The sequence below is a fragment of the Nerophis ophidion genome, linkage group LG17, assembly GCF_033978795.1.
Source record: "Nerophis ophidion isolate RoL-2023_Sa linkage group LG17, RoL_Noph_v1.0, whole genome shotgun sequence".
In the NCBI taxonomy this organism is placed as follows: domain Eukaryota; kingdom Metazoa; phylum Chordata; class Actinopteri; order Syngnathiformes; family Syngnathidae; genus Nerophis; species Nerophis ophidion.
The window spans coordinates 15,125,297-15,143,389 of record NC_084627.1 but is presented as its reverse complement, the minus strand read 5'-3'; positions in this window follow the sequence as shown (position 1 = coordinate 15,143,389).

The following is an 18,093-nucleotide window of genomic DNA, read 5'->3' as shown; positions in this document are numbered from 1 at the left end:
ATTATTCAGGTATTTAGAAGAATAAATCACCCAATTTACGTTGACTAGGCCGTGGATGGTTACCTAAAAGGACGTTAGGTCAATGTTTACATCACGGCAAAGATGAGCGAGGAGACTCCGACTGTTGTGCTCGCTGGGAAATTTCCCCTCAAAAACACACCCGGAGGGGACGTTAGATAAAAACTGTTGCCAAGCTTTTAAGCGAATAAATGACGTGCATTCAAGTAATTCACTGACTGACGTTCTGATAATAAAATTGCATTTGTGTCCAAATAACGGGGTCTTTAGTATTTTTTGTTTTAATTATGCAAGTGAGTAATTTACTGTGATTAATCATTTCAAAAGTGTGATTCATCTTATTACATAAATTAATCATTGATTGGCAACACTAAATAGGCCCGACTGTGTGAATGTGAGTGTGAATGTTGTCTATCTGTGTTGGCCCTGCGATGAGGGGTGACTTGTCCAGGGTATACCCCGCCTTCCGCCCGAATACAGCTGAGATAGGCTCCAGCAACCCCCGGGACACAGAAAGGGACAAGCGGTAGAAAATGGATGGCTGGATGGACAGCACTGATACTTTATTTCAGTGGTCCCCAACCTTTTTGTATCTGCGGACCGGTCAATGCTTAATAATTTGTCCTGCGGCCCGGATGGGGGTGGGGGTCCTTTTATTTATTTATTTTTTTTTATTCTCTGTCATGAAAAAGGGACGTTTTTGTCATGAAAAGGGGAGTTTTTTGTGGTTGATGCACTATTTGTAAGTGTATATTGTTTTTTTTATGTTCATTTAATAAAAAATAAATAAATAAATTTAAAAAATATATATATTTTTTGTTTTGTTTTGTTTTTTTAATAAAAAAACAGTGGGGACCACTGCTTTATTTGCATACAGTCGTGCTCAAAAGTTCACATACACTTGTAAAGAACATAATGTCATGGCCAGGGGTGTCCAAACTTTATACACTGAGGGCCACGCACTGAAAAATCAAAGCAAGGGGGGGCCATTTTTATATTTTTTATTTAAAAAAAGAAAAAAACAATACAACATATGTATAAAAAAATTTACATTTCGGCCTCCACTCAGGCTTGATCTCAGGGACCCGAAAGGGTTTTGGTCAAAAAAATATAAAAAATGTGTCATTATTCAGTATTATTTTATTATTATTATTCAAGTTTAAACTGCGATGAGGTGGCGACTTGTCCAGGGTGTACTCCGCCTTCTGCCCGATTGTAGCTGAGATAGGCGCCAGCGCCCCCCTCGACCCCGAAAGGGAATAAGCGGTAGAAATGGATGGACGTTTTAACAGCGATGAGGTGGCGACTTGTCCAGGGTGTACCCCGCCTTCCGCCCGATTGTAACTGAGATAGGCACCAAAAGGGAATAAGCGGTAGAAAATGGATGGATGGATGGATGGATTCAAGTTTTAAATCTCTGGATCAACAGTAAGTATATCTGTCAATATAATGATTCTAAAGATTTGTGTCATTATTCAGTAATATTTTATTATTATTATTCAAGTTTTAAATGCGATGAGTTGGCGACTTGTCCAGGGTGTACACTGCCTTCCGCCCGATTGTAGCTGAGATAGGCGCCAAAAGGGAATAAGCGGTAGAAAATGGATGGATGGATGGATTCAAGTTTTAAATCTCTGGATCAACAGTAGGTATATCTGTCAATATAATGATTTTAAAGATTTAAATTGTATTCTCTTTTTGTCACAAAAAAACCTGTGTTTTTATGGAAAAAATCACAAAATATGCAATATTTTCCCCCAATAATTTTTTTAAGTGGAATATTTGAGATTGTATAATAATTGGAGCATTAAAAAGTTCAATAACTCATAACACCATTGATTTTAATCCATTATTATTTTTTGAGCAATTACACTTAAAAACAAATCACACTAAAATTATTGGGGACCCAAAAGGGTTTTGGTCAAAAAAATATAAAAAATGTGTCATTATTCAGTATTATTTTATTATTATTATTCAAGTTTTAACTCTGATTAGGTGGCGACTTGTCCAGGGTGTACGCCGCCTTCCGTCCGATTGTGACTGAGATAGGCGCCAAAAGGGAATAAGCGGTAGAAAATGGATGGATGGACGGATTCAAGTTTTAAATCGCTGGATCAACAGTAGGTATATCTGTCAATATAATTATTTTAGAGATTTAAGTTGTATTCTCTTTTTGTCACAAAAAAACTTGTGTTTTTATGGAAAAATCACAAAATATGCAATATTTTCCCCCAATAATTTTTTTAAGTGGAATATTTGAGATTTTATAATAATTGAAGCATTAAAAAGTTCAATAACTCATAACACCATTGATTTTAATCCATTATTATTTTTTGAGCAATGACACTTAAAATTAAATCACACTAAAATTGTTGGGGACCCAAAAGGGTTTTGGTCAAAAAAATATTAAAAATGTGTCATTATTCAGTATTATTTTATTTTTATTATTCAAGTTTTAAATTCGATGAGTTGGCGACTTGTCCAGGGTGTACGCCACCTTCCACCCGATTGTAGCTGAGATAGGCGCCAAAAGGGAATAAGCGGTAGAAAATGGATGGATGGATGGATGGATTCAAGTTTTAAATCTCTTAATCAACAGTAGGTATATCTGTCAATATAATGATTTCAAAGATTTAAGTTGTATTCTCTTTTTGTCACAAATAAACCTGTGTTTTTATGGAAAAATCACAAAATATGCAATATTTTCCCCCAATAATTTTTTTAAGTTGAATATTTGAGATTTTATAATAATTAGAGAATTAAAAAGTTCAATAACTCATAACACCATTGATTTTAATCCATTATTATTTTTTGCACAATGACACTTAAAATTAAATCACACTAAAATTATTGGGGACCCAAAAGGGTTTTGGTCAAAAAAATATAAAAAATGTGTCATTATTCAGTATTATTTTATTATTATTATTATTCAAGTTTTAACTCTGATTAGGTGGCGACTTGTCCAGGGTGTACCCCGCCTTCTGCCCGATTGTGGCTGAGATAAGCGCCAAAAGGGAATAAGCGGTAAAAAATTGATGGATGGATGGATGGATTCAAGTTTTAAATCTCTGGATCAACAGTAGGTATATCTGTCAATATAATAATTTCAAAGATTTAAGTTGTATTCTCTTTTTGTCACAAATAAACCCGTGTTTTTATGGAAAAGTCACAAAATATGCAATATTTGAGATTTTATAATAATTGGAGCATTAAAAAGTTCAATAACTCATAACACCAATGATTTTAATCCATTATTATTTTTTGCGCTATGACACTTAAAATTAAATCACACTAAATTTATTGGGGACCCAAAAGGGTCCTACTCGATTAAGTGTAAGAAAATAAATTATACTTTTTTTTACTGTTTACTTTTAACACAATAATCTCGAGATCAACTTTATATCTATCCGTCAATTATAAGTTTTATTGTTGTTTATGTTTTTTGTTTGTTCATTTTAGGCCTTTCTTTAAAAAAAACAGCTCAGTTTTTTATATGGCAAACACAAAATATGCCACATTTTCCCCCAAAAATATGTCAAGGTGGAAAATTTAACATGACGTAATTGGAGCCTTGAATAAGTCAAAAATTCATAATGACATTTATTTTGATTCATTATTACCTTTTAAAGAAAGAAACAGCCTGCATGGCAGCTTTGTGTTATTAGAGTAAACATTGCAACATTTTCCTGTTAGATTTCACCCGTTTGCTCATTTATATCACTTTTTACGTTTTAAACATTTTCAATCGTTTTTTAAAAATGTGTCGTGGGGCCGTTGAAAAATTACCTGCAGGCCGCAAATGTCCCCGGGCCGCACTTTGGACACCCCTGTTCATGGCTGTCTTGAGTTTCTAATCATTTCTACAATTCTTATTTTTTTGTGATAGAGTGATTGGAGCACATACTTGTTGGTCACAAAAAACATTCATGAAGTTTGGTTCTTTTATGAATTTATTATGGGTTTACTGAAAATGTGAGCAAATCTGCTGGGTCAAAAGTATACATACAGCAATGTTGTTATTTGGTTTAATGTCCCTTGGCAAGTTTCACTGCAATAAGACACTTTTGGTAGCCATCTACAAGCTTCTGGTTGAATGTTTGACCATTCCTCTTGACAGTTCAGCTAAATTTATTGGTTTTCTGACATGGACTTGTTTCTTCAGCATTGTCCACACGTTTAAGTCAGAACTTTGGGAAGGCCATTCTAGAACCTTAATTCTAGCCTGATTTAGCCATTCCTTTACCACTTTTGACGTGTGTTTGGGGTCACTTTCCTGTTGGAACACCCAACTGCGCCCAAGACCTGATGATTTTAGGTTGTCCAGAAGAATTTGGAGGTAACCCTCCTTTTTCATTGTCCCATTTACTCTTGAGCATAGTATTACCACCACCATGCTTGGCGGTAGGCATGGTGGTGTTCCTGGTATTAACCTCTAAAGCAGGCCTGGGCAATTAGTTTGACTAGGGGCCCACATTTACATAATTTTTTTATTTTTATGAACACTAATACAAAACGTCACGATAATGTCTGATTGAATGCTAAAAACTTTATGACAGACCGCCTTAAAAAACAAAATGGAATTTAACATTTTTCTATGAAGGATAAAACACTGAATATTGACAAAATATGAATGTCACACCCCCTTTCGATCGACACATTTTACAATCAAGTGAAACGCAACAAAAATGCAACAAACAGTGAAATACGAACGCGAGGGGTACAACATAAACCCACCTACAATCGGATATATCAGATACATCACCAAGCTTTAGAACTTTGTTGTGAAAATCTCCTTCCGCGTCTGTGGAAACGCTCCCCACCCACACTGCTTGGTGCCTCGTCTGAGCTGCTGTGACGTAAATTACCATAGTAACTAATTATATGACCGTAGTAACTGGTATATCATCCAAAAGCACAGATTCCAACCATTGAAATACTTTGTATAGTTGAAGACTTACGGTCGTTAGAAAACATCACTGCACATCATGATGGCAGCTACAAGCTATAAGCGGGCATTTGATCACATTTATTGAATATTTCAAATGTAAAAAATTAAAAATTAAAATAACGTCCATTTTCATGACTTTCATGATTGTGAACAATAGGCAAAATACCCCGAAAAGTGCATTTTCCCTTTAAATCATGGCTGTCAAACTCTGGCCCGCGGGCCAAATTTTGCCCGCCGTACAATTTCATTTGGCCCTTGAGGCGATATCAAATTAACATTAGAGCTGGCCCGCCGGTACTATAAAGGCACTGCCTTTAGCATTGTCTACAATATGTTGTCACGTCCTCTTTTACTCCATACAAACAGCGTGCCGGCCAAGTCACATGATATATGCGACTTGTAGACACACTTAAGTGAATGCCAAGCATACTTGCTCAACAGCCATACAGGTCAGACTGAGGGTGGCCGTATGAACAACTTTAACACTGTTACAAATATGCGCCACACTGTGAACCCACACCATACAAGAATGACTAACACATTTCGGGAGAACATCCACACCGTAACACAACATAAACACAACAGAACAAATACCCAGAACCCCTTGCAACACTGACTACCACCAAAACCCGCCCCCCACCACCAACCCCACCCATCTCATTATTATTTTATTTTAAGATTTATTAGCCTGTGGAAAAATGAAATGTTGATATTTACCTCAGAAGGCTGCAAATAGAAAAGAGGAATTAAACGTTTTATTTAAATTGTATTTATTTGACCATTTATTTTTTGTTTTGTTTTTGTTTTTTGAATGTGGATTTTGCACAATTAAATTATATAATTATTGCTTGTTCCATATTCATTGTTAAAGAAAATAAGTGTAGCAAACTGAGCAATAATTAACAATTTATTCATGCACTTTCTCTTGTTACTTCAAGGCTTGAATGTTTGATTCATTCATTATTGTTATTTTATTTTCACATTTATTATTAGCCTGCCGACAAAATTTATTTTGATATTTACCTCAGAAGGCTGCAAATAGAAAAGAGGCACTCAATTTTTATTTGGATTTTGTTTGATATGCCATTAATGTTTTTTAACTATTATTATTATTATTTCAAACTCACTTTTGCATGTCACTATAAAGTTATATAAGCCTTGCTTGTTCAATATTCAATGCAAAACTTGTTTGGGTCCCTAATAAAAGGTTCATTTGTTCAACCTTGGCCCGCGGCTTTGTTCAGTTCAAAATTTTGGCCCACTCTGTATTTGACTTTGAGACCCCTGCTTTAAATCAAGCTAAAAATAGCCTGCTTATTTTTGATAAACAATACTTTTTCTGTGTGTGTTTTAAACTAGTTTGCTTATTGGACGTTTTATATTCTAAAACAGGGATATATTATTGACAATAAGCAAACTTATTTGCGAGCAGTACAAGAACAATCATGACATGCTCGAAACAAGTAAAATGGCATTTTGGCAAGTGAAGTTAAGTTAATTATATTTATATAGCGCTTTATTCTATAAGTGGGATTGCATTATTTATTATCATCTGATTTTAGTAAATATTACGTATTATGACCTTAAAAACAAAATAAAAAAGACAAAAAAACAAACAAAAAAACAAACAAAAAAAAAAACAGTTATATCATCTGCTGTCATCTGTGTCAGTAGAAAAATTCGCATTTCAGCCTATAGGAATTCCACTTCCAACTAGGGAAAACACAATGCGGTAACATCACTGCGCATATGCTAATATCGGCCAAGTTATAACGTCATAAGTGACAGTAAAATGTGCATTTTCGTATTACACCCCAACTACGGTTGGGTGAAAGCACCAGAGGTGGGTAGAGTAGCCAAAAACTGTACTCAAGTAAGAGTACTGTTACTTTAGAGATGTATTACTCAAGTAAAAATAAGGAGTAGTCACCCAAATATTAACTTCAGTAAAAGTAAAAAATATGTTGTGAAAAAACTACTCAAGTACTGAGTAACTGATGAGTAACCTCATTACGGCAACAAATAATGCACAAAAACATAAAAATAGCAATGAGCAGATTCAGAGCCAGGAATAGCTCTTAAGCAACTAAAACAATAATATATATTAAATAATAATACATTAAAATAAAAAAAAAAGGCAAATTGAGCCACAATAACTTAACAGCACCATAGGCTCAGTAGGCATTCATTGATTGATTTAATTGAAACTTGTATTAGTAGATTGTACAGTACAGTACATATTCCCTACAATTGACCACTAAATGGTAACACCCCAATAAGTTTTTCAACGCCAATCAATTATTTAATAAATGACCAAGTCGAGGTGATCTACCTCATATATACATACACACATGTATCATATACATACACACACACACATATCATATGTATTAATATGTCCAGGGTGTACCCCGCCTTCCGCCCGATTGTAGCTGAGATAGGTGCCAACCCCCCCCACCCCCTCCCCACCCCACCCCCGTGACCTCAAGCGGTAGGAAATGGATGGATGGATGGATGGATGTATATATATATATATATATATATATATATATATATATATATATATATATATATATATATATATATATATATATATATATATATATATATACACAGTATATAATTTATATTTATTTATTTTGCCACTTTTGTTGACATGTTAAAGGTGTTTTAATGAATATACATGCATGTTTAATATATAGATTCCTATCTTTCATGAGGACAAGAATATATGTTGGTGTATTACCTGATTCTGATGACTTGCATTGATTGGAATCAGTAGTGCTGAAAACGTTCACGTTTTCAAATGGAGGAGAAAAAAAGTTCTTCCTTTCTGTCTAATACCACATGAAAGTCGTTGGTTTTTGGCATCTTATTTGTCCAGCTTCTATATTCGTTTTTATACACTTTACAGGAAATACATTGGCGGCAAACTCCGTAGCTTGCTCGCTTGTTTGCGCTGGCTTTAGGACACTCTTATTTTGTTAGAGCAGGCGCGATGGAGCGGCACTTTTATTGTGAAGACAGGAACTGTGCGATCAGCCTTTAGGCTTTTGACGGGAAGTACAGTTGAAATAAAAGTGTCTTTTTTCCTTTACACTTTTGATTGATTGATTGAAACTTTTATAGTAGATTGCACAGTACAGCACATATTTCGAACAATTGACCACTAAACGGTAACACCCCAATAAGTTTTTCAACTTTTTTAAGTCGGATTCGTCGCGTGACGGTCACGTGACCGTCTGGCTCTGTTTGATTGGTCCAACGTCACAAGTGACTGCATGTGATTGGTGAAACGCAGGCATGCGTACATCCTACTTTGAAAAACCAAAACAAACATTAATAGATCGATAAAAAAAAAAAGTAGCAAGTAACGAGCTGAATGTACATGAATGGAGCAGAGTAAAAGTAGCGTTTCTTCTCTATAAATATACTCAAGTAAAAGTATGTTGCATAAAAACTAGTCTTAGAAGTACAATTTATTCCAAAAGTTACTCAAGTAGATGTAACGGAGTAAATGTAGCGCCTTACTACCCACCTCTGAAAAGCACTATTGAAAAATAGTAGCTAAATCAATCAGAAGTTACTCACCAGTTAGTCAATTATTAAGTAGTTTTTTTTTCATTGGATACTCAGTAATTACTTGGACAAGTACATTTATTTTTTTTTGCAAGATATAATTTGCCCGGAGTTGCAGCGGAAGTAAGAGTGTGTGACACTCACAAGATTGTCAACATGTTTCCCTTCTGTGACATCGAAGGCTTCAAAAACCAGTCACTCCTCTTAAATTCCTACTTTTGTAAGAAACAAAAACAAGCCCAGGCGTCGAGCACCCATCTGCAAGTCTTTAGATTGTGAGAGTGGTCTTATCAACTTCCGCCTAAGAGGAGCAGCAATCAGCCAAGGACATGCAACGGGGGATGGAATATAAACACACAAGCACATGAAAGGAGTTAAATTAGGATTTTTTTTTAATACATTTGAATCACTTTATATTGATCTACATAACATGGAATGGTGGTTCTTTTGTCAAAAATGTTGCATCAATTTTGTTTTACAGACCATCTTCAAGCTACTTTCTGACCGTTTGTGGCTTCTCTTCAACAGCGTCTTCTCCCGTCATCTCAGTTGTACCGATAGTTTTTAGCACTTCCATAGCGAATCTACTGCCAGCTATACGTTCTAACTAAGGATGTCCGATAATGGCTTTTTTGCCGATATTCCGATATTGTCCAACTCTTAATTAACGATGCCGATATCAACCGATACCAATATAAACAGTCCTGGAATTAACATATTATCATGCTTAATTTTGTTGTGATGCCCCGCTGGATGAATTCGACAATGTAACAAGGGTTTCGAAAATAAATCAACTCAAGTTATGGGAAAAAAATGCCAAAATGGCACTGCCATATTTATTATTGAAGTCACAAAGTGCATTATTTTTTTAACATGCTTCAAAACAGCAGCTTGGGATTTGGGACATGCTCTCCCTGAGAGAGCATGAGGAGGTTGAGGTGGGCGGCGTTAAGGTGGGGAGGGTAAGGGGTAGCGGGGGAGGGGGGTGTATATTGTAGCGTCCTGGAAGAGTTAGTGCGGCAAGGGGTTCTGAGTATTTGTCCTGTTGTGTTTATGTTGTGTTACGGTGCGGATGTTCTCCCGAAATGTCTTGTTTGGTGTGGGTTCACAGTGTGGCGCATATTTGTAACAGTGTTAAAGCTGTTTATACGGCCACCCTCAGTGTGACCTGTATTGCATTCACTTAAAAAGTCATACATTTTAATTTTTGAAACCAATCCATCCATCCATCCATTTTCTACCGCTTTCGGGGTCGCGGCGGGTGCTGGAGCCTATCTCAGTTGCATTCGGGCAGAAGGCGGTGTACACCCTGGACAAGTCGCCACCTCATCACAGGGCCAACACAGATAGACAGACAACATTCACACTCACATTCACACACTGGGGCCAATTTAGTGTTGCCAATCAACCTATCCCCAGGTGCATGTTTTTGGAGGTGGGAGGAAGCCGCAGTACCCGGAGGGAACCCATAATCGAAATAGTATCAATCTCACAGATTCCCGAGCCATTTTGAGAGATAATGAGCAAGCCAGTCACGTGAACTGTGATGTCGTTGTGGCAAACACAGATCTTTTCTCCATCAACAACAATGCTAATCAAGCAGACTTTGTGAGAGCCAAGGATTACTTTAGGAACATTTTTATTTTTGAGCGCGAACACAAGGAGGATGAGCAATAAGGCTTCGTAGCCACGTGTTAAACGTGTACAACTTTATTGAAAAACTATAAAATGAGCCACATTGCGAGATGCTATACATACACGCTAACCATAACCAACCTTAGTTAAACAAAGACTTGCTGTAATATTTCCACTCTCGCTGGGATGCCGACTGACATAACACATAAGGTGTTAACTAGCATCTTTTCTGTCTTTTTTGCCCTATCGGGCAACTAGCCTGTCAGACCCTGGCCACATGTCTCAACCAATACGGATAATTTTGAAACCGATATCGATAATTTCCGATAGTACATCTTGAAGCAGTGGTTCTCAAATGGGGGTACGCGTACTCCTGGGGGTGCTTGAAGGTATGCCAAGGGGTACGTGAGATTTTTTTTTAAATATTCTAAAAATAGCAACAATTCAAAAATATAAAAAATATATTTATTGAATAATACTTCAACAAAATATGAATGTAAGTTAATAAACTGTGAAAAGAAATACAACAATGCAATATTCAGTGTTGACAGATAGATTTTTTTGTGAAGAAATGTTTAGAATTAAGTTAATGAATCCAGATGGATCTCTATTACAATCCCCAAAGAGGGCCCTTTATGTTGATAATTACTTCTATGTGTAGAAATCTTTATTTATAATTGAATCACTTGTTTATTTTTCAACAAGTTTTTAGTTTATATAATTTTTTCCAAATAGTTCAAGAAAGACCACTACAAATGAGCAATATTTTGCACTGTTGTACAATTCAATAAATCAGAAACTGATGACAAAGTGCTGTATTTTATTACTTTATGTTAAGTCTGGAACGCATTATGGATGCGCGAGATGTCACCCCAAGATGCAGCAGGACCAGACAGGCAGGGATTGCAGGTAGGAGCTAGGTTTGATGCAAAAATGATAATTAACACTGGTACAAAACAGCAAAAGAACATGCGTGCCTACGCACGGAAAGCTGAGCTAAAACTTAGCAATGGAGTCCGAAAGTCCGAAGTAACGCGTGCCGAGCGCACGGAAGCTAAGGTGAAACTTTGCAAAGTACAACAAACCATCCAGAATGAACTGAGGTACCAGGCAGGTTTAAATACTAAAGCAATCAATGAGAAACAGGTGTGCGTAGAAACAAGGTGGGACCAATGTGAAACCAAGGTAACCAGAACAAAACAAAGAAGTGCACAAACTAACTCAAAAGTCCAAGTAACAAACGATCCGGGCAGCGGATCGTAACACTTTATCTCTTTTTCTCAACCAAAAATGCTTTGCTCTGATTAGGGGGTACTTGAATTAAAACAAATGTTCACAGGGGGTACATCACTGACAAAAGGTTGAGAACCCCTTAAAGCAAGGGTGTCAAACTCTGGCCCGTGGGCCAAATTTGGCCCGCCGTGTGATTTCATTTGGCCCTTGAGGTAATATCAAATTAAAATTAGAGCTGGCCCGCCGGTATTATACAGGGGCGGTGCCGCTCTAACAACGCATTTGCCAACCATCCCGAATTTCACTGCCCCTCCTGTAAATCTCCCGGGGCAACAATTCTTCCGAATTTCTCCCGATTTCCACTCGGACAACAATATTGGGTGCATGCTTCGAAGGCACTGCCTTTAGCGTCCTCTACAACCTGTTGTCACGTCCGCTTTTCCGCCATACAAACAATGTGCCGGCCCAGTCACATAATATCTGCGGCTTTAACACACACGAATGAATGCAAGGCATACTTGGTCAACAGCCATACAGTTCACACTGGGGGTGGCCGTATAAACGAGTTAAACTCTGTTACAAATATGCGCCACACTGTGAGACCACACCAAACAAGAATGACAAACACATTTTGGGAGAACATCTTTATTACACACGTAATACCCAGAACCCCTTGCAGCACTAACTCTTCCGGGATGCTATAATATACACCCCCGCTACCACCAAACCTGCCCCCCTCGCTCCAATTTTTACTTTTTTTTATTGGATATGCCATTGATATTTTTAAATCATTATTGATAGGTTGATTGGAAACACTAAATCGGCCCTAGTGAGCATGTTGTCTCTCTATCTGTGTTGGCCCTGTGATGAGGTGGCGACTTGTCCAGGGTGTACACTGCCTTCAGCCCGAATGCAGCTGAGATAGGCTGCAGCGACCCCAGAAGGGACAAGCGGTATAAAATGGTTGGCTGGATGGATAATTTGAAACTCGACTTTGCATGTCACTATAAAGTTATATAAGCCTTGCTTGTTCAATATTCAATGCAAAACTTTTTGGGATCCCTCTTAAAAGGTTTGTTTGTTCAACCTTGGCCCGCGGCTTTGTTCCATTTAAAATTTTGGCCCACTCTGTATTTGAGTTTGACACCCCTGACTTAAAGCATTTATCGGCTGATAATGTCAGCAGTCCGATATTATCGGACATCTCTAGTTATAAATGTACGCTACTTTACTATAACTGTATGCTACTTTATACTAGAAATGGCAAAAGCAAAGGATGAATACCCCCATAACAAGAAGATAAGGAAAAATAAGCTTATCGACTACGGTGGACTACAATGGCGGACTCGCGCAAATTTTCAGGGCTTATGCAGATCCCAAATCATCGAAGGCTTCAAAACCAGTCACTCCTCCTAAAGTCAGTCTTTTAAACAAAAACAAGCCCAGACGTCGTGCACCCATCTGCAAGTATTTAGATTGAGAGAGTGGTCTTATCAACTTCCGCCTAAGAGGAGCAGCAATCAGCCAAGGACATGCAACGGGGGATAGAATATAAACAACGATGAAAAAAAAAAGTTGAATCTTCAGCCGGACTTGCAGGGAAATGTTTTTTTTTGTGAATGTATACCAGGACGGGACGGAATGGAAAACAAATGTGGGATGAATATGTTGAAATGAACCTCGGCCGACCACAGATGGATCGCAGGCCTCGTGAGTGAGGGTCGGCAGATGACAGCTTTCTCGTTCTTGATTACTTGGGGCTTTCCACATTTCAAAAATAATGGGATGTTTTAACAACTATTTAACAATCTCGGCGTAGTAATTCGGCTTGATTGAGTCAAATGGAAATTGCCACTAGTTGATGGAGAGAGCCCAGAACCCCGCAGAAAAAACAATAAACATTAAAGGCCTACTGAAACCCACTACTACCCACCACACAGTCTGATAGTTTATATATCAATTATGAAATATTAACATTGCAACACATGCCAATACGGCCGGTTTAGTTTACTAAATTACAATTTTAAATTTCCCACGGAGTTTCTTGTTGAAAACATCGCGGAATGCCATCCATCCATCCATCTTCTTCCGCTTATCCGAGGTCGGGTCGCAGGGGCAACAGCCTAAGCAGGGAAACCCAGACTTCCCTCTCCCCAGCCACTTCGTCTAGCTCTTCCCGGGGGATCCCGAGGCGTTCCCAGGCCAGCCGGGAGACATAGTCTTCCCAACGTGTCCTGGGTCTTCCCCGTGGCCTCCTACCGGTTGGACGTGCCCTAAACACCTCCCTAGGGAGGCGTTCGGGTGGCATCCTGACCAGATGCCCGAACCACCTCATCTGGCTCCTCTCGATGTGAAGGAGCAGCGGCTTTACTTTGAGTTCCACCCGGATGGCAGAGCTTCTCACCCTATCTCTAAGGGAGAGCCCCGCCACACGGCGGAGGAAACTCATTTCGGCCGCTTGTACCCGTGATCTTATCCTTTCGGTCATGACCCAAATCTCATGACCATAGGTGAGGATGGGAACGTAGATCGACCGGTAAATTGAGAGCTTTGCCTTCCGGCTCAGCTCATTCTTCACCACAATGGATCGGTACAACGTCCGCATTACTGAAGACGCCGCACCGATCCCCCTGTCGATCTCACGATCCACTCTTCCCTCACTCGTGAACAAGACTCCTTGGTACTTGAACTCCTACACTTGGGGCAGGGTCTCCTCCCCAACCCGGAGATGGCACTGCACCCTTTTCCGGACGAGAACCATGGACTCGGACTTGGAGGTGCTGATTCTCGGAATGATGACGCGTATTTTAACGCGTGCGCGTGACGCACCACACACGGCTAAAAGTCGTCTCTTTTCATCGCATAATTACACAGTAATTTGGACATCTGTGTTGCTGAATCTTTTGCAATTTGTTCAATTAATAATGGAGACTATAAATAAGAATGCTGTTGGTAGAAAGCAGTAAATTGCAGCTGCCTTTAGCAACCGACACACAGCCTGTGTTTCTTTGTTTGTAGTTTAACACAGAGCTGTAAAGCGAACATGTTTTCTACGTCAACCAGGGAGTTTTTTGGATGGGAAAATTGTGATATTAAGTCGGCTCTTACCGGAGACTTCAGTGGTGTGGAGAGACGGAGCCGACGAGCCGACAGCGGGCGGAGGAAAGCAGCATCCCTAGCCAAGATGGAGGCGAGAAGGCGGGGCGTGCGGCGGAGAGAGGAGGCGTGTCGCACTCGGAGCCACACGGTAGCAACAATCAGCGCACACCACACAGCTGTGCGCAATCACGTCATCTGCTCCTCCAGCATAAACAGGGGGAAGGAGGAACAGACAGGGGAGAGTAGGAGAAAGAACCCACCGGAGGAGACCGACCACGACCAACGAACAAACGATCAAACCGAGAGACGATGCGACCCCGCAACAGACGCAAACCCCGGTGCACCGCAGGCAGAAGCAGGAAACACCCACGCACTGCAAAGTGCCGCGACAACCAGGCAAGACATAACAAATATTGAAATAATAAAGGAAAGTCAAACCTGCTATGATGTGTCCTGTATCCATCGTCACTACAACCCACACATGGACGGTAGGAAGTCCGTCACAAGTGGATTATGGGACTTCCTCCTGTAGCTCAAAAAGACAGCTGTGATCTTGGCTCCTCCATCGGCTTTGCTGAGAGACACTGGCGTTCACCGCAGCCATCCGACTTTCAGGTATGACTTAACAATCTCACTAAAACACTATTTTTATTTCATTTATTTATTTTTTGGTCCTGTCCAGCTTCTCAGGCGAATCATATAGTTGATGTAGATGCCCATATCGGCTGTTCAGATTTACTTTACAAAAGAGAAGTGTAGGATACTTCTCTTGTTGCCTTATTTGAATTTGACTTTATTAAATGTATTTATATTATCATTTGGTGCAGCCGGGCCGGAGCAGGAGGGGATAGAAATAGAAAAAAAGGAAGACAGAGGGGGAAATTGTGGGGATAAGAGGGGGATTAGACAGAGAGACAAAAACAACAACAGCAAATACAACAATAACAACAACAACAATAGAACAACACCAGCACATACAATATGTACAAATATGATCGTAAAAGTGATAGCAAATAAGCAGTTGGTGAAATAATAATATAGTAATGACAATGAGCATTTTTACACTAAAACTGGAGCAATACAAATACTAATAGAGAAAGCGCTATTGATCATGAACAAAACCAATAGTTTACCTCTATTATCAACAATACAGTTGTTCAAATGCAACAATACGTATACATAATGAAAGCTAAAAAGATAATAATAAAAACAAAAGAAGGAATACCGATAGATGAAAGGGAAGAGAGAGAGGCAACCTATATTTAAAGTCATACTTTCAGGTATGACTTTAGAATCTCACTAAAACACTATTAAAACAATAAGCGGATAAGGGATCTTCCAGAATTATTGTAGCAAATGTGTCTAATTACATCTGAAACGGTCCCACTGCCGCCGCTTGGAGCCGTCGCTTTTTTATTTTTTTTTTCTGTGCTTCACTCTAACTTTCCTTATCCACGAATCTTTCATCTTCGCTCAAATTAATGGGGAAATTGTTGCTTTCTCGGTCCGAATAGCTCTTGCTGCTGGAGGCTCACATTATTAACAATGTGAGGATGTGAGGAGCCCTACAACCCGTGACGCCACGCACTTATCGTCTGCTACTTCCGGTAAAGGCAAGACTTTTTTTATTAGTGACCAAAAGTTGCAAACTTTATGGTCGATGTTCTCTACTAAATCCTTTCAGCAAAAATATGGCAATATCGTGAAATGATCAAGTATGACACTTTGAATGGACCTGCTATCCCAGTTTAAATAAGACAATCTCATTTCAGTAGGCCTTTGATATACACTATATTGCCCAAAGTATTTGCCCACCCATCCAAATGATCAGAATCCGGTGTCTTAATCAAGAACTTTTGTTCGTTCTCTGGAGTGATGAATCACACTTTTCCATCTGGCCTAGTCATTTATACATCAAATATTTTAAAAAGTTGTGCTTGCTGGTTTTATAATTAGCAGATAATCACCCTTTTCTGTTTCCCGTGCTGTCAAGCAGCTGCTTCTATTAGCAGAAGACAACCGTCCAAGACCCCTTAAGTCCCGTACTACACATTGCTTGGTGAACTATTTTGGTTGTTTACTTTTCTTGAAAGGGAACAGTTCCATTTGCTGAAGGCCCCAACCCGCACTTGAACCCAGATGAAAGCAAAACCACAAAGAGAGACACCCAAAATAACTTCAAAACAGTGGAGACGAGGAACAATAAATTGGAAACTCACCAAGGTGGAGAAAGAAATGACTCTGATGGAGTTCTGGAAGACATCTGCGAATAAACCTACAGCAACGAATGAGAGAATGGGACACACAAGGGAACGCATGGAACGGATTGACTAAGATGAAAGAAAACAGTTCCCGGTAATTCAATTATATTACTTAGGTCTTGGCTATGGTTAAGGTTGAAGAATTTGGTTAGGTAGAGTAGGGGTCGGGTTTTTGTAAGAGTTCACAGTGGTTTTTGGGGTTAGGATTGCAGTAGATTAAGGAGAATCAAAGATGGCACACACTTAAAATATGTACATTAAACCTGAATCTTTGCAACTTGCCCACCTCGACCTTCCAAACAAGACCTGGTGGGTTCCCGCCGCCAGGAGAGCCCCCAAAATATATCTGTTTCTCAGCCATGGTCTTTATGGCCTGCAATGGTACTCAGTTGTAATACACTTTTCCACCACTTTTGGCAGTAATGTCGCTTTCAGTTGACTTGAGTGATGCATGATGAGCTCAAATCTTGAGAAGAAGTCTGGAGCAAAAGTTATTTATGTACCGTATTTTTTGGACTATAAGGCGCACTTAAAACCCTTTAATTTTGTCAAAACTTGACGGTGCGCCTAATGTACGGAATAATTTTGGTTGTGCTTACCCACCTCGAAGCTATTTTATTTGGTACATAGTGAACTGGTAAGTGTGACTAATAGATGGCAGTCGCACATAAGAAATATGTGTAGACTGCAATACGACTCAAGTAAATAACACCAAAATTATATATAAATGATAAATGGGTTGTACTTGTATAGCGCTTTTCTACCTTCAAGGTACTCAAAGCGCTTTGACACTACTTCCACATTTACCCATTCACACACACATTCACACACTGATGGAAGGAGCTGCCATGCATGGCGCCAACCAGCACCCATCAGGAGCAAGGGTGAAGTGTTTTGCTCAGGACACAACGGACGTGACGAGGTTGGTACTAGGCGGGGATTGAACCAGGGACTCTCGGGTTGCGCACGGCCAGTCTCTCCACTGCGCCACACCGTCCCATTGAAAATATAGAACAATACACACAGCGCTCAAAAATCTATCAACATGTTTTAGTACAACTTTGGTAAGCTATGAAGCCACACCGCTGGATGGATTGTACTGTGCTTCAATACACGAGTATTATTATGGGGTTTGTATAAGGTAAGACATTATCTGGCGTTTTGTTCCGCAATATTATGCAAAAGTTACCTTTCTTACCTTCTGGTACATGCTGATCTGTATTTGGGATCTGCATAAGTCTTGAAAATGTGTGCGCTTCTGCTTTTGTAGTCCGTGTCGACACAATAGTCTTCTTTTTCTCTATCTTTTCGTTTTGGGAC